Below are 25,276 nucleotides of genomic sequence, written 5' to 3'. Positions count from 1 at the left end.
CTTGATGGTTTGCCCTGAGAGAACAGAAAAGGTTGTACATTGGTGGGTTTATCCTCTGAGTAACAACTCAATTGCCAAAATAAATGTTGGTACATTTTTGTGTTACATTTGTACGTTATTATGTAGCAGATATATTGGAATTGTACATTTCTTAAGCTGTGATTAATGTTTGGTAAGGTTAAAGCACAAAAACCACTTGGTTATGGTGAGGAAGAGATCATGTTTGGCCTAAAATACCTGCTTTTGATGACACAAACCTGGCTAGAAACACAGTGATAGCTGGGTGAAAAACAAGTACTTTTCATAGCATTATCCCCAGGGGAAACACAGCAATGAGTAGCTAAAAAACACCCATGTTTGGGGGCTAAAAAGCTGCTGGAAATGTAGACTCTCTATATAACAATCAACTATGTTGTTTGTTGGTCTCAAGCAGTGGTCTGCAGCTTTGCAGTTGTCTCGCCTAGGTGTCACGCCATACATCATCCCCTCCAACTTCTGATAACAAAGTCAGCTCATATACTACATCACCTTAGAAATGTTAGAAACATTTTCTTCTGGCCACTCAGCTAAACATCTACACATTACTGCCATGTAAAGACATCTCTTACATTATGAGATGTCTTGTACGCAAAATTCTTGTTTGTTCTCCAGGGTGGTGTTAGAAGAAAGCTACTGAGTGTCCAAAATACATAGGATTTGTCATTTGAAGATTACACGTGTTTTTTACTAAATTTCAAGCCAATGTTCCAGTTAAATTTCTATTCACAGACAAGTGAAAGTTTCCGGTTCATTAGTGGCCCTAGAAGGAAAACTTGTCTCCTAGAATTTGCATTAGTATATTACTATATAATGACGAAAACTCTGTTTGTGTCTGTCTGTGTGTCTGTTCCATGTTTTTCTCCTCACTGACTTGGTCAATCCATGTGAAATTTGGCACAGTGGTAGAGGGTCATGGGAGGATGCGAATGAAGCAATATTACATCAATTGGCCAAAGGGTAGCGCTATAGCAACCGACTGAAATTGCAAACTTTGAATGGGCATGTCTCATGCCCCGTATGTCGTAGAGACATGAAACTTTGCACAGAGATGCCTCTCCTCATGAGGAACAAATTTGCATCAAGCACCCATAACTTCCAGTTATATAGATTTTCCGCCATTTTGAATTTTTTGAAAAACACTTAAAATCGATCTCTTCCTAGGAAGTTTGACCGATCTGCATGAAACTGGGTGAACATAATCTAGGGACCAATATCTAAAGTTCCCTCTTGGCAAAAGTTGGAAAACTTACTAAAACTGAGCTTCTATAAGGCAATGAATATTGTGGAGGGCGTGGCTCATCACATAAAGGTGTATAACATCTCAAGGGTTTCACCGATCACCACACAACTTTGTAGGCATATGACCACACATAATCTGAGGGGACCCCTCCATTATTAACCCCATCAAACAAAATGGGGGCGCTAGAGTGCTAATTTCTTATCTAGGCCTAACTGCCTTATTGATTTTTAGTAAACTTGGTAGATATGTAGAACAGGACGCCTCAAGGTGACTGGAGAAATTTAACTCTAATTGGCAACTGGGTGGTGCTATAACAACAGATAAATGCTTAAAAATGGCTAAAATGCGACAGATCGCTGTGGCTCCCCCTGTGGCCGAATGTTGTTGTTTTTTTCTAATTTTTGGTATGACTAAGTCATGGTATGGTATGCTGTACTCAGTGGGTATGGACTACTATTACTAAATTGCAGTATGCTGGATTATGTTCAGAGACAAAGTGCTGTGAGGTAATGAAACACTAAATGTCTGTAGCCCGCTAAATTCAATGGTTAAGGTTAGGGAAAGATTGTAATTTTTGTGTTAAATGTTAATAAAAAAAAGGTCATAAAAAAAAGATTGCCTATTGTGGTGAAAACTAAACATTGTCAGTGAACATTTTGCTGAGAGTCAGTGTCAACATTTTTGTGACTTGGCAGGTATGTTAACTAGCAACAAGCTAATAGGAAACATAATTTTCTGGGCATTACATTTCCCTCAAAAGTGTAGGCTATTTGTTGTTTCAGATTAGTTGTAGGCCTAAATAAATGTATCTTCTGAGAAACGACTGTAAAAGAAATGTCAGGGGGTCATTAAAAGTACTACACAAAATGTATTTAAATCTGATCCTGTCATTAGCCAAAATGCTGTTGAACTCAAAAGTGAGCTGGTTCATTAGTATAGAAACTACAAACCAAATATATAGCCTAGGGACCAATGGGTTATCTCTAGGTCTGGAAAGTGAAGCCAGTGTGGACGTGCGTCAAACCTGCATTCTTTCTGTTGGCCAGCAGGGGAGCAACTCCACTGTTTGCAAAAAGACGTCAGATTGCATAAACGTCAACGAGAAAATGACCCTACTTCTCACCATATTTAATACCCCAGTAAACATTTTCCTAATGAGTTTATGTCCTCAATTGTTAGTTTCAAGTCTTCTTCAAAAAAACATGATGTTCATTTTTGGAACAATATTGTATGTATGAAGTCATGCTCCCCAGAGGGTGGATTGATTGAAGTCTGTACTCAGTATGGTCTCTGTTTTTTCCAGCAGTTTCATAATTTGGGGTACATGAATATGCCAATGGCACCATAATACCTGAATTCATATTAAACACTGTCAGAATAAAGTTCTGCTGCTTTCAACAAAATGAAACGAGTGCTCCGATTGTTTTTATGTCCCTTCTGCTTGCTCTTTTCTATGTTGCTCTAATTAACATCCGCTCGCCAACTCCATATTTTGATGTTGTTAGGCTTTCTAGAGTTGAATGAAGATTTAAGTGATTGGCATACTAATTCTACATCAGCGGGACTACTTTTTTCCCTCTGTGACTCTCAGTATCCCGGGGCAAATCTCATTTCTTCTGTGAATTCTACTCTGTGAAATTCTTTTCATTCCCTCCCATTGAGCTCTGGCTGGTAAAGTCCAAAAGAAAAATTGGACAGTTACTCCGATTTATAAATATTGTCAGCAAGAGAAGCAGATGAAGAGGTTATTCTAGTTTGGCAGTGAGTGAGTACAAGTTATACATGATGTTTAGAATATCTGTTGTGTATTGCACATGAGTTTGTAGGATGCTGTGTGTTCACTGAAAAAGAAAGATAAACACTAAAGCATGTACACCACAAATACTGGATTTCTGAGTTGGTTGTTGTTGGACACCTTGTTTTATGAGGAAACGTGTGACGGAAATCCTGGCACTTTCAGAAGCTGGACAAAATATGGATAATGATATGCCACTGGTCCAATAAGTGTTACATTTAGAAAAAAAAGTTTTCTTTTGTATAATTTACATTGGAATTTGGTGCACACTTTATATAGTTTACAAATTGCTGTATTGCCTTCATTGATACTCAGTGTATATTTTGTAAAATCTCTAGGGATGTACTAATATTCATGCTCTGATGATGAAACCAAATTACTTTGTTGATCTCCCAATTTTTCATCTAGATCTACCAGCAGGTCAACATTTTTACTCATCTCGTTAGATATCTCCATATCTATGGCATGGATTGGCAGAAAAGTTTGTGCTAGCATACATAGTCCCCAGAGGATGCATCATTCATGTAATCTAATAAAGGGATTAATGTGTTTGGTTTAGCATGAATTATCTACACATATATTCGATCTGGTATACACATTCTTGCTCCCCTCAGGATGAACTGTAATATCTTTTGTGATCTCCTGACCTGATGATCTAGGAGCATCATCCTGTCATGTTTTAAAACTACTAGCATTTCTGTCAACCTTAGCTGTACTTTGTGCTCAGTGCTAATTAGCCCATGTAACTTCATGCTAACACTAAGGTTGTAAACATTAGGAGTGTAACAATGCACATATTTTTATTGAACCGTTCAGTACGAGGCTTTTAGTTTGGGACGCATTACACACTGAATGATGTGTTGAACCATCCTATTAAAAACAAAATATACAGCTACAATTGTATGAAACATAATGTCTCAGTGCCGCTACGCTGAGCTGGCTCATGGTAAGATGGTTAGCAACGCCATTACCAGACCAGAAATAGAAGATCCACTAATAACCTACAAGTCTGGTGTTGAGGGCCACTTTAGCTTGGTTTTGAATTATGTGGGTGATGGGCAGAGAGTAGTGGATAAGAAAACAATGCCAAGTCGCATCTCACCAATTTTATAAAGTGGATGGTTACATCTGCTACACAACAGTTAGTTACATCTGTGGGAATACTTCAAACATGTTAACTCATTTACGCCATCATCATACCAGTATTTCAACTGGTGGAACTAGATGAAAATAAGGAGCAACACCCACACACTTCAAACCAACATTATCCCTGCTGCATTAAGGCAGCTATTCTCAAATATACCTCATGTATTCAAGCCCTGTTATAGTATTTTTTCAGGAGCCTATTTCAGCCAGACCATAAAAAAAAAAAAAAAAAACGAAAATCCAAATTATGATGTTAGTTTTAAGACATTAGCAAAAAAACAGCTAAATTTCTTGGGCATTTCACAATCAGAATTGTTTCTCTTCTTTGTATTTGTTTATAACTACAATAGTACATTTTATTTTTTATAAGGAGCTTTTTTTGTTTTATGTGCTGCTAAAAAGACACCCCAGAGGATAGATCACTAGTGTATAGCGCCATCATTGTTCAAAAGTCAAAGAATATCATACTTTATGATGTTAGTTTGACTTAATAAATGATAAAAATAACATTTAATAAAAAAAACTTTTGAGAACTGTTATACCCCTGGTAAACATGGTAATTATTATATTGGGTAAACATCCACAAGTTAGCATCTTCATTGTAAGCATGTTAGCATGGTGACATGGCCATAAACTAACAGAGCAAACATTGCTGTAGATTCTTATTCTAGTTTGTTTTTACATCTTCCACCTTGAAGGACAACCTATCCTCAATGAATGAAGTGTTTTTAAAAGTAAGTATAAAATACACTGTTAAAAGGTGAGTAATGTGAGAAAATTTCAAAGCAGATTGAGTGAGTGCAAGCAACCATCCAGCCTGATGTGAGCTAAAGGCCATTTTGTGACAAGGACTCAAACCATATGGAAAATGCCCAAGAGGAACACTGCAAAAAAAGCAGTCCATTAGCTTCATATCCAGACTGATGTGGATGGATTTTAATACACCATTTACACATCAAATGCCTTCTGTTGATGCTAGTTTTTCAGATTACTTTATCAAAGTTTACCGTCCATATTGAAAAACAAAATACTCCAGAGTGTTACATACCTACTTTGTCCACCTATTTTTGGTGGCAAGATATAAAAGGGTGACATAATGCTACCATGTGATCTGCAGGGTTGCTCAATGGACTTAGTTTGGGGGACAGGTAAATCTACTTCTATCTACTTGAACTTCTCTGTCATTACAAGACATTCTCACTTTTCCTCAGCGTTTCAAATATGGCACATTGCTCAGCGCCCCTATGCTCTAAACTATGAAACTCTAGGTACCTTACTAGTGTCAGCTTTGGATGTGTTCGTTTCTATGTCAGTTCTGCTCATTACATGCATATTGCCTTTTCAAAATGGACTTCCATGTCAACAGGAAATGTAGTTATCATGACCAAAACTACTCAAGGTTAAGGCAGCAAAACTGCTTGGTTAGGTTCAGAAATAGATCATGGTTTGGATTAAAGTAACTACATTTGTTACAAAACGTTCTAAGTAAGTGAGTATATTAACAAGTGACAGATGACATACATCACTTGGCATACGTCATACTACATATATCACATGGCATATGTAATCATGGCATCCATTGCAGCATATACATTACATTTATTACCTTAAAAATGAATCAATATTTACTTTTGGTTTCACGTGGGACAGTTAGGGTTAGGGCTAGGGAAACAGTGGTCCTCGATGAAAGTCCTGTGTTTGTTTGACCCATCCACTACCCCTCTTTGCCACCCACCTAGGGTGACCCAGCTGGTTGTCATTTCCAGGTTTTCAAATAATGATACTATTTCATGCCCCTCAGCTTGTGATATTGACACCAAAGTCAACCAATGGCGTTAGACTTTCAGCTAACTTCAATGGAAACCTCTCCATGGCAAGACTTGAAGCTGAGAACAGCTGACATAGTCTTAAGAGCGAGAAATTCCATGTAGGGCAGGAGGGAGAGGTGGTGGACAGGTCAAACAAAACTGGACTTTCGCCCAGGAGACTACAGTTCTTGTCCAGTATGAAATCAAAAGTCAGTTTTGATTTAATATTATGTTACACTTTGACATACGGCTGTCACGCACTGATGTATCGTGATGTATTTTCACGTCATGTCACGTCACATCACGGCATGTAACAAACATTCTAATAGTAAGTCAAAACATAATCTTTTTATAAACCTGACCAAGTAATTTTGTTGCCTAAATTTAACCACAACCTAAAGGGTACCCTGCGCATTGCTATGAGATACCAAGGGGCATGACAAAGCATCGGTATTGGATGACCAGGAATGAGAAAGGGTTCGGATATTAAAAAGTGCCCACTTCATTTTTCTTACATATGTCAGAGTAGTAATTAGTAATAGTAAATAATTGATGTCATTCTACCTGTTTTAAACCAGATGACAGAGACTGCAGCCACCACTGCGGGAGAAATTTCTGATACATATATGTTAAAAAAAAAAACAAAAAAAAAGTGTTTGTAAGCTCCTACATTTTTTTGACAATCTTAGCTTCTGAAAAGACCTTTAAAATGACTGTAACATACCTGTCACCTGTGCATAATGGTCCATGCATCTTGTAAACACAGCCAGGACACTGCATCTTCTCTTGAATTTTATGTAACGGAAGATGATTCACATCCTGTTATACAGCACATTCATTGTGTTTCTTTTTCCTAATGACAGACAGTTGATGCCATGAACAGTGATTAATTTCAGCAAATCTGAGTTTTGACTTTCACTGTTGTTGATGCTCAGTACTGGGGGCCATGCTTACCATGAACTCGTATAAAAAAATGGGCTAAAGGGTGCTCCTTAGTTTCTGTACCTACGCAAAAGGCTCTGAAGTTTCATCCCAAAAGTGTTCCTATGGCACATTCTTTGTGCAAATTTTGCTTTTAGTCAATGACAAATGCAGGAAATAACCTCTGTGTGAACTACAGACCTCATTTTCTGATTTAATGAAACCCCTTTGGGATAATAGCATTAGGAATATAAAGGACACATGGCTTGGATACTTCCAGGTTTTAGTACTACAAACTATTCCTGGAAAAAGGCATAATCCATTAACCAAATGGATAACACCAGTAATTTATTTGAAGCCATAGTGGCAGAGGGGCAAAAAATCACAGAAAGGAAGATGAATTGACAGTCAAAGAGGGGTTTTTTTTTACCAGCAGAGATGCAGATGAAGTGGGTAAAAGTGACTGACTCCTCTCTAAATTGTTGGTGCTGTAGTGATTTGTTTGTACTGTGGCGCGGGTGAATTGCTGAACCGCCCATAAATGCTGCCAAACAAGTCGCAGACAGCTGATGTTGAATTCATTTGCTATTCTCTGTCTGGATGCCGCAAAGAAACAGTGATGTCTGTCAGCCTGCATCATATTTCCATCTTGAGGTAACATTGACTGCCGAGCTCTGCTTGTTTATTACTGCAGGAGCAGAGAGGAAGCAGACTCTGTTATGCTTCATGTGTGCTGTTCAGCGGTGGAAACAAATACACTAATCCCTTACTTAAAGTGATACTGTGCAATTTTTCAAGGAAATAGCACAGTCTTTCTCTGGGAAATGAAAAAGTTCAATTCATAACCAATAAACACACCCTTGTTAAATTCAATACCCTCAATGATTTTGCTGCTACAGCCCAACTTGGTCTGCTGTGACTGGCTCATGGTGGCTAATGTAAGGAATTAGGCCTAAAATCCAGAAATGAGGTAGCATTTCTGCACTTCCAGTCCCTTCGTCCTTAAGTCCTTGTGTTTTTGGATGGGTTTTTGGTTAGATGCCTCAGATATGGTCTGTGGTAAAAACAAGCTTGAGAGACTTTTACATTTTGTTTTACAATATAATATACATCCTTAAGTACCCCACTCATAATATTTGAAGATCTTATGTGTCTTACGAAACACAGTTACCAACAAGCGGCTAAATTAGACTACAAAGTTTGTCGGGGCCATTAAATGTCACCATGCCAAACAGCAAGTTAAGTGGTGGTAACGCTGAAGTCATGCCACCATGGTGTAGTTCATTTATAGCTGGGCTACAACAGGCCATTCTCATTACGAGCTCTTCAAATACCGTCACTTTGCCAGTGATGTCGGCATCAGGCACCAATGCAAAAAGGCACCTTTCACAGCAATATGATACACCACCCTTATAATGCCACCTGGCGGCGTATCATACCGTTGTGAAAGATGTGTCACAGGACACCGTCAGTTTTGAAACACAACCGTAGAAGGGTAGGTGGATGTGTCCAACAAACCCGGAACTTTCACCCAGGAAGCAGCAGTTTGCTTCCCATATGAATGCAGAGGCAACCCATAATGTTTTTTTTCTAAACCTAAGCCCATGCTGTTGCACAAGAAAAAAATATAAGCACAAGGTGTTTTACCAGTGTTGTACTGTTCATGTATTTTGGAGAAAAAAACAAAACAACTGTCTTCTGTGTCATCATCTTGCATGCTTGTAATGAAGTTATATTTGGTGCAAAAATGCATGGTGGCACCAGAGAAATGAATGATGAATCCGCCTTTGCACTTTGTTAATAAAAATTAGCATATCTCAAAAACTAAATCATGTAAATAGTTTAAATAACTTATGGAGGGTTAGGAACTATTCTGTTTATGTTTCTACATTTGAAAATCTTTTGAGTATGTGTCATGTTTTTATTTTGTAAAATCAATGTCAATGTCAATACTTTTATTTATCAACTATTATGGTTTATTGACTCACATAACCTTTTAGCTTTGTTTCCACAGATTTTAGGGATATGATGCATTTGAAAGGTCAAGAAATGACATCACAATAAGCACAATAAGCAAAAAGACCAAGTCTCTTTGCTTATTGTGCTGTCATTTCTTGACTGACCATTTCTATTGGAGATTTCAAAGGGTAAGTACAAACATTTATGTCAGGCAAAATTTTTATATATGTGGAATAAAGAGATTTTAATTAAATATCACTATATATTTTTTTTGTTTTTATAGTTTCTGGCCATGATAATTGGTGTCATTTCGTTGATTTTTATCAGAATACGTGCCTTTCAAACCTGCTGCCAGGTTGTACGGTTCAGAGTTAGGCCAAATGCACAGAAGTCGCCTGCTGGTTTTGAAGTATTTGTTGTGACAAAGTTTTGCAATTTTCCCTCCTCACGTTTTAAATCTTATGCATGTATAAACAGAACTGATTGACAGGCTGCTTTGGCTTCATCAGTAGGCCAGAATTGGCCAGTTGGCGACCAGTTGAATAGGCCTGGTTTAGAGCATTAGCTTTTTACTTCTGCTGGTTGCATTTATGCTTTAAAAAACATAGAAGTGGTGTTTACTTGTGAAGATTACCTTGCTGAACAAAAACTTTTGTTTGCAGCAGAGCTTATTTTTTGCAGTAATTCAAATCTAATGGAAAAACACAATTGGCTTTTTGTCGAGGGAACTGGGCAATGCTAACTTTCTGGCTGGCCTCCAAAAGTCATCATCCCTACAATACTTCATAGCGTCATTTTACTGACTGTATGACTCTTCTCTGCTCGTGCTACTCTTTGAATATCTTCCAGCATGTCACAAAATTTTGAAGGTTTTGTCACGAACATAATTACAGTACATCTCACCAGGAATGATTCCATTACACTCACATTCAGTTAGGTTACATAATGATGATATATTTAAAGCAAATGACTCAAGACAGTCTTGGGAAATGAAGAAGAATTCAGTGTGCCATTATTCTGTAATTTCCATCTGTCTCCACAGCAACTGCTGTTCAGCAAAAGTTACACTGGCTCAATATTCCATATCTATAATGTCCATTTGAAGTGAGTTACAAGTCCTATGTGTCGGTATTTAGTGCTGCCAAGTATATGCAGGGAACTGCTCACTGTCACATAAGGCCACTGTTGTAATAAAACCTTGTATCTTAAGTTTGGGGGATTTTAGTGCTTTCAGATCAGTTGGAATTGCAGACTTCTTTACAAGTTAAAAATCTTCAGCATCTTCCTCTCTTTTCTTTCTCTCTATAACGAGTCAAAGCTGCACTAATCAATATGCTTTATATCAATATTGGATCAAATGTGAAGGGGGTCACACATATGCTCCCTTAAAAAAATTTAAGGAATTTATTGTTTTGGTTTTCTCATTTCTCCTTGTTTCCAGCAGCAGGCAGCTGTTTTCAGTCGGTGATAATGATAATAATTTGTTTTATATATTTGTTTTTATATGTAATTCAAAAACGGTGCAGTGCGAGTGTGAGAGAGCCTGTATGCGTGCTGACTGAGCCCTCTTGTGCTTTGTTAAAGAAAATGAATGTGCCAAGGCTGATTATGGTGCGATTGGTGCTCTTCAGCCTGTGAGCGACCGTCTTGCAGCCACTACACATGCATATATTTCTATGTGTCTGCTAGATGTCTAAATAATAGTCTAAAAGTAATTAAGCTGCTTTTGGGTTCCTAAAATATCCACAAAATAAAGGTTAATAAAACTTACTGCCATCAAAATGCAGTGAAGAAGGGGACACTGACACAAGTGCTTATTTCTTAGGTAAATAACAGTCTCATACAATGTTTTTCTGTCATTCATTGTGTGTGGTGTTTAGCTGTGCGTGGAGTATACTGAGGAGAGATGAAGAGTTGGACAGTGGATGAGTCACTGTCCCTGAAAGCTTCACCAGTAAAAATAACTGTGTGACAGCTTCCATAAAACAAAGAATCGGATCAGGCTCTATAGCTAAAAATTGCCGATCCAGATCTTTAAGAAAATGCCTTAATTGGCTCCAACACACTCCTACCTCAAGGTTTTAACGAAACAGACACTGTCCATGCGCTCCAATACCCATAGTATGTCAAATGCAATATGCTAAAGATTTGTGGATGTCCTACCACATCCAGTCGCATTTTGTGGTATGCAAGCTGACTGCTATTCTGGCTATTCTTACCCACAGTCCTCTGCGCAGCGCAAGATACATCACATCGGCTGAGCTGAAAACAGATGACAGCCTTAAACAGCCTTATAACTTAGAAGTTAAAACAGCACACATTGCAAATTAACAACAGCAGAGCTCTGTGGGCTGACCTCCGACTCTGGCAAGCTCTGTGAGTGGCATTTTGTTCCATCTCCAAAATGATGGATAAATGAGAAAGTAGTATTTCCGGACTGAGTAAACACTGTATGCAGCAGCACTTAATTTTAAGGGCATCCGGAGTACCTACTAAAAGTAAAAAGAAAAAATATGCGTTTCAGAACACATGCTGTGACAGCAATGAAACCAGAAGAACTGGAAAGGTGCTATTATCATCAGTTCAGTCAGGACCACTTACATCAAAGAAAACTTTATTTCCATTTACAGTATTATATTTGGCGGTATGGCTCTGTTCTAGGGCCTCTCTGTTTTTCTTAGGTCTATGCAGTAAGCTTCTTCCACGCGTCTACGTGGAGAGATTAAGGTGAAGAGAGCACTCCTCTCCACCCTTCTACGCGCAAACGAGTAGAGAGCAGATAGAGCAAACCTCCCTGCCCTTCCATGCGCCTACATGGAAAGCCTAAGGCAGGGAGAGCAGTAGTAAAGACCCCCCCAAGAACAGAACAGAGCAGCATCAATGACAAACATAAATTACATTAATAAGTCAGACACAACATTAAAAGGAGGAGCTGGGGTGGATGCGGGGTGCAGAGCGGCTTGCAGAGGAAGCAGCAACAGTAGGCAGGCCAGAGCAGTTTAAATAGGGCGCCCTAAATGAGATTTGCCAGTTGGTTGCATTGAAAGGAATCATGTGATCTATCAGCTCTTCAATTATCTGCATAATGAGTGGTTGAAAAAAAATCCTCAAACATGCTCACAACAGTGTTGTCTGACAAACGATTTAAATACCTCATTCTCATGATGGTATAACCACTGCTTTAGTGGTAAATACATCTAATAAGATGGACTAACCCCTGGAGAACGTGTGAAAATACAGTGTATATGTATTTTTGTCCAAAGTCCAGCTCTGTTCAGATAAGGTACAATCAACCAGTCAGCAGTTATGCTTTATAATGCTCTGAACACCCTAAAATGGTAAGTTTATATCATTCCCCCTGCCAGCCCATGAAAACAGCTGAATCAGTCAAAACAGCAAGCACGCAGGACGTTATTTTTTAAAATACAAACAAAAGTCAATAAAGTCTGACACTTTCACTTCCAAGTTTCTGATGTGTTTCAGCCTTAATTGTCAGCACAACTTTAAAGTCCCCGTGAGTAGTACTGGAAATTTCAGATATTTTAGCACATCTCAGTGGTACTATTAAAAACACTTTGGCAGAGAGCAGTGTAGGCCTACCCATAAAAGTTGGTTTTCATTTTCTAAAATAAACTGAACGCAGAGGAGTGTGGACAGTATGAAAATCACACTTCACTACCACATATTTAAAAAGAAAAATAGCCACCTTTAATGTCAGTTTACAAAAAGATAGGACATGCAAAGCTACTCAAGGCCCTACTTTAAAGAAACACATTTAGCAAGTAAGTTAATGGATTTCCACATTCAGTGACTGAAATAAAATAATCACACATTATATATATTTGTTGGGCAGGACAGTTAGTAACCCAACATGCCTTGCAGACTTTCAGTGGTGTCTGTTGATCTTCAGTCAGCAGACTCACTGTTGGTGACGGGGATGTATTTGTCTAACCCCTGGGTCCCTGTGTCACCACCCCATTACATGCCAGCCCTGGTTTTGTTCCATTGCTTTCTGAATAGTGTTTCTGGCTCCCCAGGGCTGTTAGATTGCTTGGTTATCACCAGGAGGAGATTATTTCTGTCTGGCATTCGGCGTGCCATGGCAGTTATCCAGTGGGATGCTCGCAGGGCTATTGTCTAAGGGCCCGGGGAGGAGACGGCTCCAACATTCAAGACCATGCCGAAAGGCGGGGGGAGGGAAGAGATGAACCGCTAAAGATGGATGGCCAACACTGCAGGTTTTTTTAATCATTTTAAACCGCATCACTTTGTACACAGTGCACTGAAAAGGGAGGCGTGTTATCCATTTTGCCTGGTACAGACAGGGTTTGTAGCTCGTTCTATGCAGAGCGGTGTAATAGTACAAACGCTGTCTGTGGAAAGACTTGAGAGGCAAGAGACTGGCTGGACCATTAAATAAACATTGGACAGCAAGTGTTGGCCCACACCATCTGAAGGCAGTCTGTACTCGGCCTTGACCTGTTTGGTTTCATTGTTCTCTCAAAAATTATTTAGCAGCTTTAGCCATACCAAATGTTTGTTTTATTTTTTCTCAAACTACATAAAGACAAGACAGTGGGTTGTCAAACTTTTAGTGGCAGAACACACACACAAAAAAATCACATACAGCTGAAAAGGCATATGAATATGCACCCAAGCAGTGGCAGTTCTCAGGGGGAGGGGTGAGAGGAGGCTAGTGCCCCCCTGCCCCCCTAGCTGTGGCAAATATTTTGGTATAGTTTCACCTCAGAGAGTAGCAATTGTAATTACTCACGGGCAGTGATAAATACAGTATACGTTCACACCTACACACCCAACATAATTTTGTTATACATCAATGACAATAAAGTGTCTTATGTCTTACAGATGAGTATTCTTGGGTTTGTTCTGCAGTGTGTATATCATTAGTCTTTGGAGAACCAAACCAATGGTTGAGCTTAATATATTTGGTGCACCTTAAATATAAAACCTGACACCCAATTTGTAATGATCTAGAACTGACACTGCATCTAAGAGGACACGTTTATTTATTTATTTTTATTTTATTTTATATACTTTATGAATCCCCCTGAGGGGAAATTAAATGTTTTCACTCCGTTGTCATTAACACACATGCACAAACAGGACCTATACATGCACAAAGTGGTGAGATGTCAGAGTGAGGGGGCTGCCGTGGACAGGCGCCCCGAGCGATTGGGGGGGTCGGTGCCTTGCTCAAGGGCACCTTGTCAGTGTCCACAAGGTGAACTGGCACCTCTCCAGCCACCAGTCCACGCTCCATATTTGGTCCGGACGGGGACTTGAACCGGCTACTGCCGCATACTGAAATATATGTCTTTACATTACTGAAGTGTCAATGATAATAAAAAAAACAAAACAAACAAACAGGAAACTAAATAAAACTTTGCTCTGAACTACACACTATCTACTAATGTTGACAGTGGAGTGACTACAATATGTTTGTAAAGACAAAATATATTATGTACTATTTTGCACTAACAGGATATAGGGTATGCACAAAAGGCCATTAGCCAAACTGCAACTCTGTAATTCTAATTTCAAATGCACACAAAAAAAGAAGTCAAAATGTTTTTCAAACACTCCAACAAATCTGATAATTACAAAACACAAGTATATAAAATTGGGTTTTGAATTAAAAAAAAAAAAAAAGAACCATATCACCAAGTGAGACTCTGTTGACCCAAGAGGTGAAAAACGAGCCACTGTGCTATACCAACTTCTTATTCAGGATCTACAAGCAGCTAATGCATGTGTTTTGGCCTATGTGACTGTGGCATTTAACAAAGATATAATTTCATGTATGTATTGGACTAAAAGGGCTAAGAGAGCTTGTTGAATGTAGCAGACTCACTGCTCACACACGTGGACCAGTAGATATTGTAAGTTATTGATAATCAGTTCATAAATAGCTGATAGATAAATAAGTTAAATAAATAAGATTACATCACATTACATTCAATAAATAAACTACAGTTCATTTCATGGTGTTTTACAATGAATAAATATGTGTTAATATGTACAAGTTAAAAGCTCTATCTAACGTGAGTTCATATATGGGCATGGTTTACTTGACGTTTGCATGGTACACTTGTTGCTAGACTTACAGCCTATCTTGTTTGATGCATAATGTCATTCATTCTTTTCTTGGATTGTTATTGGGTACGTCTGTAATATTTAGCCAACCTAAATCTATTCTGAGGTAGAGGGGCGGGACTAAGACCGAAGAGTTAGGTCGCGTGAGGTAAAACCAAAGAGCATGGATACCAAGAGGCGAAGCTCAATAGAACGCCCCATAGCAACAAATTCCCCCATGGTTTCGTCCTACCGCCGCCATTTTGGACCGTCAGCAGACCCGCTTGCATACAAAAACACACAGACAAACTGAAGTATATCGCTATTAATTATGCTTCCAATGCTACTCACCTTGTGATAGCTTGGTCACAGCTGCTTTTTCACGTTTTCGTAATGCAAAATATAGACTTTAAAAAAACAAAACGAGGAAAAACGGCCGAGATGGCATCTCTACATATTACATCCACTTATGAGAAGATTAACTTAATTACTCCTTCAAATAAGCCATCATAAGCCAATCTACCAAAAAAATAAATAAATAATAAAAAAAAACCCCCAATATTTTAACTAGAAACACATTAATGGCGACGTCACATAGTCGGGAATAAAGATTTATTTACAGTTTGTACAGTAAGGGGACAGTAATAATAATAATAATAATAATTATAATAATAATATATAAGCTATTTTAATATATTTTAATGCTAAAGTCCTCAGTGCGCATGCGCCCGCGTATGCAGCCTGTTGCAGTCGCTCCTGCTTGTTTTTTCGGTTTTCTTACTTTTTTGCTTTATTAAGTTTGGTATTTGTGCTGGCTTTTTGGGATTGTCATTTTGAAACTGCGCCCTCTCAAAACATGCTGATTGAGAGAGTTGTACTCGTTTTCCTCACTCTGGAATTACTTATTTTATTCGGACCCGGCACCATTGCGCAACAACTTCATGGCCGCATTGTTTACTCCAGAGATCAGCTGATCGCGCTGAGGCCAGCCGGCTTGGCGGCCGGAACATCGGAGATACCAGCTGAACTGTGGAGGAAAACACACAGAGGATGCAGGGGAGGAAATAAACAGCGGCAGAAAAAAGCAGGGTTGAGACAACGGAGGCTTATGGAGAAGAGAAGATATAAGCCGTGTCTCCCCTCTCTCATCATGGGCAACATGAGGTCACTGGCAAATAAGATGGACGTCTCCAACAGCGGCTTCCAGACTGTTCGGGCCGACCGGGACTGCACCGAGAGCAGTAAGCGCAAAGGAGGGGGGCTTGCTGTTCTAGTAAATAACCGCTGGTGCAGTCCTGACCATATTTCCATTAAGGAACGTATCTGTTGCCCGGACATTGAACTGTTTGCTGTTGGACTCAGGCCGTATTATTTGCCCAGGGAGTTTTCACATGCAATTATTGTAACTGTTTACATCCCCCCCTCTGCCAACCCGACGTCGGCATGTGACGTCATTCACTCCACCATAGCCCGCCTGCAGACTAAACACCCAAATGCCTTCATAGCTATCTCGGGTGACTTCAACCATGTCACCATGGCAACAACGTTGCCCACATTTACACAGTATGTGAGCTGCCCTACCAGAGAGGAGAGGACACTGGACTTGCTGTATGCAAACGCCAAAGATGCATACAGCTGCTCCCCCCTCTGGGTAGATCAGACCACAACCTGGTGCACCTCAACACTTGCTATGTACCACTAGTCAAGAGCCAGCCTGCGACCATGAGGACAGTGAGGAGATGGTCGGAGGAGACTTATGAAACACTGCAGGGCTGTTTTGGTGCGACAGACTGGCAGGCACTCTATGAGCCACATGGGGAGGACATCGACGGGCTCACAGAATGCATCACGGACTACATCAGCTTCTGTGTGGACTCCACTGTCCCAGCCAGGACTGTCCATTGTTACCCAAATAACAAACCGTGGGTAACAAAGGACATCAAAGCCATCCTCAACTCAAAGAAGAGGGCCTTCAGAATTGGTAACAGGGAGGAGGTGAGAACAATACAGGGGGAGCTGAAGATGAAGATCAGGGAGGCTAAGGAGAGGTACAGGAGGAAGCTGGAGAGGAAACTCCAGCAGAACAACATGAGAGAGGTCTGGAGTGGAATGAGGACCATCGCTGGCTTCAGGACCAACAACCACAGAGGAGTTGAAGGCAGCGTGGACAGGGCCAATGAACTGAATCTGTTTTTTAACAGATTTGACACTGCTGGACCTGCCCATCCCCCCCCTGACTCTTCTGCTGTCTGTCTTGGTCAACCATCTCCCACTCCGCCCTCCTCCCCCACTCCTCCCTCTCACACCTCAACACCTTCCTGCTTGACCCCCCCCTCACACCTCCCCCCCCGTGGTCAGACTGACTGCTCTCTCCATCATGAGGACTACACCCTTCCCCCATGTGTCGTCACCTCCACAGTGTGCTTCACTGCTGACCATGTGAGAAGACAGCTGATGAGACTCCACTCAAATAAGGCTGCAGGCCCTGATGGTGTCAGCCCCAGGGTGCTCAAAGCCTGTGCCCCTATGTGGAGTACTTCAGCATGTCTTCAACATGAGCCTGAGTCTCCAGAGGGTCCCCTTGCTGTGGAAGACATCCTGCCTCGTTCCTGTGCCAAAGACGTCGCGTCCCAGTGGCTCCAAGGACTACAGACCCGTGGCATTGACCTCCCACATCATGAAGACCCTGGAGAGACTCGTCTTGGAGCAGCTCCAGCCCATGGTCAAGCCACTTTTGGACCCCCTCCAGTTTGCCTATCAGCCCCGACTTGGAGTTGAGGACGCCATCATCTACCTGCTCAACCGTGTCTACACCCATTTGGATAAGCCGGCGAGCACTGTGAGGGTCATGTTTTTTGACTTTTCTAGTGCGTTCAACACCATATGTCCAGCTGTACTGGGTGACAAGCTGGCGGCAATGCAGGTGGATGCCCCCCTGGTGTCCTGGATTGTAGACTACTTGACTGGCAGACCACAGTATGTGCGCTTGCAACGCTGTGTGTCAGACAGAGTGGTCAGCAATACCGGGGCCCCGCGGGGGACTGTCCTCTCTCCCTTCGTCTTCACCCTCTACACCACGGACTTCAGCTATTGCACTGAGACCTGCCATCTTCAGAAGTTTTCTGATGACTCTGCTATAGTTGGATGTATCAGCAAGGGTGATGAGGATGAGTACAGGGCTGTTGTGGATAACTTTGTCACATGGTGTGAGCAGAACCATCTGCAGCTCAACGTGGCAAAGACAAAGGAACTGGCTGTGGATCTGAGGAGGACCATTGTGGACATTGTAGGGGACTATAAGTACCTGGGGGTACACATTGACAATAAACTGGACTGGGCTAAGAACACTAACGCTCTCTACAGGAAGGGCCAGAGCTGTCTCTATTTTCTGAGGCGACTGAGGTCCTTCAACATCTGCCGAACTATGCTCAGAATTTTCTATGAGTCTGTGGTGGCCAGTGCTATCCTCTATGCTGTTGTGTGCTGGGGCAGCAGGCTGAGGGTGGTGGACGCCAACAGACTCAACAAACTGATCTGCAAGGCCAGTGACGTTGTGGGAACCGAGTGTGACTCTCTGATGGTGGTGTCAGAGAGGGGGATGCTGTCTAGGCTACGAACTATCTTGGACAATGTCTCACACCCACTCCACCATGTGCTGGTCAGGCACAAGAGTACTTTCAGTGGGAGACTCATACCACCAAGATGTACCACTGAGCGCCACAGGAAATCATTCCTGCCTGTGGCCATCAAACTGTACAACTCCTCCCTCTGAGTGGCCCTGAGACTTTTTCACACACACTGCAATAATTTAATTTAACTTGTATCTTTCCTCTCTTGCAAGGAGCACCTGTAACATAAATAATTTCCCCTCGGGGATCAATAAAGTATTTCTGATTCTGATTCTGATAAAGCAGTAATCTATCTATCTATATGTATATATATATATATACATATATATATATATATATATGTATATGTGTATATATATATATATATATATATATGTGTGTGTATATATATATATATATATATATATACAGTACAGGCCAAAAGTTTGGACACACCTTCTCATTCAATGCGTTTTCTTTATTTTCATGACTATTTACATTGTAGATTCTCACTGAAGGCATCAAAACTATGAATGAACACATGTGGAGTTATGTACTTAAGAAAAAAAGGTGAAATAACTGAAAACATGTTTTATATTCTAGTTTCTTCAAAATAGCCACCCTTTGCTCTGATTACTGCTTTGCACACTCTTGGCATTCTCTCCATGAGCTTCAAGAGGTAGTCACCTGAAATGGTTTCCACTTCACAGGTGTGCCTTATCAGGGTTAATTAGTGGAATTTCTTGCTTTATCAATGGGGTTGGGACCATCAGTTGTGTTGTGCAGAAGTCAGGTTAATACACAGCCGACAGCCCTATTGGACAACTGTTAAAATTCATATTATGGCAAGAACCAATCAGCTAACTAAAGAAAAAGGAGTGGCCATCATTACTTTAAGAAATGAAGGTCAGTCAGTCCGGAAAATTGCAAAAACTTTAAATGTGTCCCCAAGTGGAGTCGCAAAAACCATCAAGCGCTACAACGAAACTGGCACACATGAGGACCGACCCAGGAAAGGAAGACCAAGAGTCACCTCTGCTTCTGAGGATAAGTTCATCTGAGTCACCAGCCTCAGAAATCGCAAGTTAACAGCAGCTCAGATTAGAGACCAGATGAATGCCACACAGAGTTCTAGCAGCAGACCCATCTCTAGAACAACTGTTAAGAGGAGACTGCGTGAATCAGGCCTTCATGGTCAAATAGCTGCTAGGAAACCACTGCTAAGGAGAGGCAACAAGCAGAAGAGATTTGTTTGGGCCAAGAAACACAAGGAATGGACATAAGACCAGTGGAAATCTGTGCTTTGGTCTGATGAGTCCAAATTTGAGATCTTTGGTTCCAACCACCGTGTCTTTGTGAGACGCAGAAAAGGTGAACGGATGGATTCCACATGCCTGGTTCCCACTGTGAAGCATGGAGGAGGAGGTGTGATGGTGTGGGGGTGTTTTGCTGGTGACACTGTTGGGGATTTATTCAAAATTGAAGGCACACTGAACCAGCATGGCTACCACAGCATCCTGCAGCGACATGCCATCCCATCCGGTTTGCGTTTAGTTGGACCATCATTTATTTTTCAACAGGACAATGACCCCAAACACACCTCCAGGCTGTGTAAGGGCTATTTGACCAAGAAGGAGAGTGATGGAGTGCTGCGGCAGATGACCTGGCCTCCACAGTCACCGGACCTGAACCCAATGGAGATGGTTTGGGGTGAGCTAGACCGCAGAGTGAAGGCAAAGGGGCCAACAAGTGCTAAACACCTCTGGGAACTCCTTCAAGACTGTTGGAAAACCATTTCAGGTGACTACCTCTTGAAGCTCATGGAGAGAATGCCAAGAGTGTGCAAAGCGGTAATCAGAGCAAAGGGTGGCTATTTTGAAGAAACTAGAATATGAAACATGTTTTCAGTTATTTCACCTTTTTTTCTTAAGTACATAACTCCACATGTGTTCATTCATAGTTTTGATGCCTTCAGTGAGAATCTACAATGTAAATAGTCATGAAAATAAAGAAAACGCATTGAATGAGAAGGTGTGTCCAAACTTTTGGCCTGTACTGTATATATACATATATACATATAGATGTATACATCTATCTTCCCATGAAAACTGGCATATTAAATTGATATTAAAACACTTTAAAACCTACAACTCTGTCGGGATCCTTCGGGAAACGGTGGAAGGCCAGGTGCGGAGTGTTCCGATACTTGTTGCGGTTAATTGCACTACGCTGTTTTATTTTTTTTCTCCTCTCTCCTTGACATCTTGCATGTTGTCTGGGTGCAACAGTCCAAGCCCAACAGTCCAAAATGGCGTTAGCACCCCTAGTGGCTCTTGGCAAAAATTCAACGGAGCTTTGCCTCTTGGTATCCATGCTCTTTGGTAAAACATCAGAATGCTTGAGGGAAGCTGCTCTTTGTACTGTGAGTTGTATGTACAAGGACACCGGGATCAACGGCCAGTTATTCCGTTGGATGTATGTACTTAGTGGATCTATCAGAGGTAACTTCATGTTCCTTGTGATGTTTTATAAACTTTAACTGTCTGTTTTAGTGTCATACAAATATTGTAGCTAATTGCGGCTAGCGGTTAGCCCAGGTACCACAGTGACGTTAGCTAACTGTGTGTTGCTAACGGTAACATAAGTTGAGTGACAGGTTCTTTCTAGTTCAAATTGAAATGGTGTTGGGACATTGTAGCTCAGACTGTCCTGTTGATTCAGGAGTCGGACGGTTGAGGTCAAGTTTGAGAGATCAGGAAAACTCTCCGGTGGACGACTAGAGACTGATTTCCTGTCCCGCTGCTGTGCCTTGGACTGTGGTGGTTCTTCGCGCCCTGTGTCCCTCACATTCTCCTGCACTCACGCTGAGCGTTGCCCCCCCATCTCTGCCTCTTTTCGCCACTCTACGTTTCTCTGGGATACGTGAGTACTCACCCCCCAAATTGTGCACATGTTTTTGTTTGATGCTTGTATCTGAAGTGGCAACCACAGTTTTAAGGCCCCAGTGTTGTGTGTGAGGGTGTGTGTGTGTGTGTGAGAGAGAGAGTGTGGGCCCACATTTTCATTTAATTTAACTGGGACATAATACAGTTGGTTTTATACATTGGAGTTGACTACGAGGTTTTATTGGAAGCTACACATTTATTCATTTGTTGAACTGAATGGGAGTTTAGGCTTTGAGCCAATACATTTGTTTATATAAATTTGATACTGTGACATTGTATTTTAATTATTATTGTCATTGTCCTTTTGATAAAACCCCTTATTCTAGCATCCTGTTAATAAATACCTACCTTTTGGTATTACTGGATTTAAAGCAAATGTGTTGCATCATAGATATTTAAATTAGACAATTCATTGTGGTCAGACATTAACGGTTGCCCGAATGCCCAGGGCAAGTAAAAATAGCCAGCACATTTTTTTTGTTTTTTTCTTTTAATAAATTGAACACACATTAAAGAACATACAAGATCCTGTAGAGAATTAATACATATAATACAATACAATAAACATTGTCAAATTAAATGAAGGAAGAGGATTTTTTTAAAGGCAAATAAAATATTGGGGATGTACAGTACAGGCCAAAAGTTTGGACACACCTTCTCATTCAATGCGTTTTCTTTATTTTCATGACTATTTACATTGTAGATTCTCACTGAAGGCATCAAAACTATGAATGAACACATGTGGAGTTATGTACTTAAGAAAAAAAGGTGAAATAACTGAAAACATGTTTTATATTCTAGTTTCTTCAAAATAGCCACCCTTTGCTCTGATTACTGCTTTGCACACTCTTGGCATTCTCTCCATGAGCTTCAAGAGGTAGTCACCTGAAATGGTTTTCCAACAGTCTTGAAGGAGTTCCCAGAGGTGTTTAGCACTTGTTGGCCCCTTTGCCTTCACTCTGTGGTCCAGCTCACCCCAAACCATCTCGATTGGGTTCAGGTCCGGTGACTGTGGAGGCCAGGTCATCTGCCGCAGCACTCCATCACTCTCCTTCTTGGTCAAATAGCCCTTACACAGCCTGGAGGTGTGTTTGGGGTCATTGTCCTGTTGAAAAATAAATGATGGTCCAACTAAACGCAAACCGGATGGGATGGCATGTCGCTGCAGGATGCTGTGGTAGCCATGCTGGTTCAGTGTGCCTTCAATTTTGAATAAATCCCCAACAGTGTCACCAGCAAAACACCCCCACACCATCACACCTCCTCCTCCATGCTTCACAGTGGGAACCAGGCATGTGGAATCCATCCGTTCACCTTTTCTGCGTCTCACAAAGACACGGCAGTTGGAACCAAAGATCTCAAATTTGGACTCATCAGACCAAAGCACAGATTTCTACTGGTCTAATGTCCATTCCTTGTGTTTCTTGGCCCAAACAAATCTCTTCTGCTTGTTGCCTCTCCTTAGCAGTGGTTTCCTAGCAGCTATTTGACCATGAAGGCCTGATTCGCGCAGTCTCCTCTTAACAGTTGTTCTAGAGATGGGTCTGCTGCTAGAACTCTGTGTGGCATTCATCTGGTTTCTGATCTGAGCTGCTGTTAACTTGCGATTTCTGAGGCTGGTGACTCGGATGAACTTATCCTCAGAAGCAGAAGTGACTCTTGGTCTTCCTTTCCTGGGTCGGTCCTCATGTGTGCCAGTTTCGTTGTAGCGCTTGATGGTTTTTGCGACTCCACTTGGGGACACATTTAAAGTTTTTGCAATTTTCCAGACTGACTGACCTTCATTTCTTAAAGTAATGATGGCCACTCGTTTTTCTTTAGTTAGCTGATTGGTTCTTGCCATAATATGAATTTTAACAGTTGTCCAATAGGGCTGTCGGCTGTGTATTAACCTGACTTCTGCACAACACAACTGATGGTCCCAACCCCATTGATAAAGCAAGAAATTCCACTAATTAACCCTGATAAGGCACACCTGTGAAGTGGAAACCATTTCAGGTGACTACCTCTTGAAGCTCATGGAGAGAATGCCAAGAGTGTGCAAAGCAGTAATCAGAGCAAAGGGTGGCTATTTTGAAGAAACTAGAATATAAAACATGTTTTCAGTTATTTCACCTTTTTTTGTTAAGTACATAACTCCACATGTGTTCATTCATAGTTTTGATGCCTTCAGTGAGAATCTACAATGTAAATAGTCATGAAAATAAAGAAAACGCACTGAATGAGAAGGTGTGTCCAAACTTTTGGCCCGTACTGTATGTAAAAACATACATAGAGACATATAAATAATTATATAATTAAAGATATGTAGGCTATGTTAGGTGAATACTCCTGTCAGTGACCCTGACCACTGGCATCGGCAAAAGAACTGGAGTTGGTCCCTGGACGCTAAACTGCGGCTGCCCACTGCTCCCAGTGTATACAGTAGGATGGGTCAAATGCAGAGGTCAAATTTCGTTTCAATGTATGTAATGTGCTGAGAAAGGACAATAAAGAATCTTCTTCTAATAATAATTTCCTAATAACTAGGAGATAACAAAAGAATAAAGAGATTTCAAAGACTTAAAAAATAAGGGACATGAATCAAAACAACAAGAAACGAGATATATCCCCAGTCATGCACACCCAGTTTTAATAAACTCAGTACTGTTTTTCAACACACATATTGTTTTGTCTTCATTCAATGTAGTTAGCACATATTGTTATTGCGCCATTGGTTTTGGCCTTGGTGCCCCACATTTTGGCCATGATGCCCCAATAAATTTGTATTTATCAAAGGCCAAAGTGGCCTTGCCCTAAAAATATCTTAACTCCAGGCCTGTAACCATGTATTTCCTCTCCTGTTTCTGTCCTCGGAGGGGCCAGTTGCAGTGTGCTGCTTTTTTATGTGCTGCTGCCTCCATTGGCTGAGCATCTCTGCTGACGTAAGATATAAGTCATGAGCGAAAATATGCACCACACAGCCAGAAAAAGAACCTCTTAGGCAGGGCAAGTAAGAATTTAGATGGGGCAAGTAGATTTGAGAAGTACTTGCCCGGAATGGCAAGTAGGAAAAAACCTTAATGTCGGACCCCGATCAGTGAAGAGTTGGGACACAGGGTAGATCTTACTACATCAGTACATCAAACATACTTCATTGTCTCAACAAGCACAGCAGGTATAGAAAACTAAATGATTTTCCTTTCATTGTTATTGAGTTTTATTTGGTGTTGTGATATAAAAACACATCATCTTTGTATCCCTTCATCACTTTTTTTAATTCCACAAAAAGCACCACTCAGCAAGGATTGAATTACCTGTCACCTTTAATAAAACAACTCGACATTCCTCAGTTAGGCCTGACAGACCTTTTTTTTGCATCTCCTTATACAGGCTACTGTGCCCTTGAATCCTGACATGGATATTGATATTCACAAGGCTTGTTGATGCAGATTTAATGAGATAAAACAGCAAACCATATTCAACAGGGTCCCTCTTTTGGTCTCCCAATACTTTGGGGCTTTGATTTGTGCCATAAATATATGACTGTAGTTTGGTAGGAATTGAACAGGCCCTATTATTCATGTCAGGACTAAAGGATAGTAAATATAAGCGAACAACGTGGCACAGGGGGTGATAACAAGCCTAATTTATGCTGATGTTGTGCTATAAACTATTTATGGAGGCTGTTAGTGATTGTCAGCTTTATATTGCTATCCCAGCAGCTATAAAAAAAAAAAAAA

General features: G+C 40.8%; 1 protein-coding gene across 3 annotated transcripts in view; it reads left to right on the top strand.

Moving 5' to 3' along the window:
- The window catches only part of fhit (fragile histidine triad diadenosine triphosphatase), a 515,756-nt gene that overhangs the window by 133,061 nt on the left and 357,419 nt on the right, over window positions 1-25,276 (top strand). Inside the window, exon 4 of one of the 3 annotated variants that reach the window (XM_049581799.1) lies at window positions 21,331-21,531. The exons of the other annotated variants lie outside the window; for them this stretch is intronic. The gene's annotated coding sequence lies outside the window, so the exon portion shown is untranslated. The remainder of the gene's footprint in view (window positions 1-21,330; window positions 21,532-25,276) is intronic. 3 annotated transcript variants of the gene reach the window in all.

This window comes from Epinephelus fuscoguttatus, linkage group LG1, assembly GCF_011397635.1.
Source record: "Epinephelus fuscoguttatus linkage group LG1, E.fuscoguttatus.final_Chr_v1".
In the NCBI taxonomy this organism is placed as follows: domain Eukaryota; kingdom Metazoa; phylum Chordata; class Actinopteri; order Perciformes; family Serranidae; genus Epinephelus; species Epinephelus fuscoguttatus.
The sequence above is the reverse complement of the archived record's forward strand: the minus strand, read 5'-3'. Positions and strand labels throughout refer to the sequence as shown.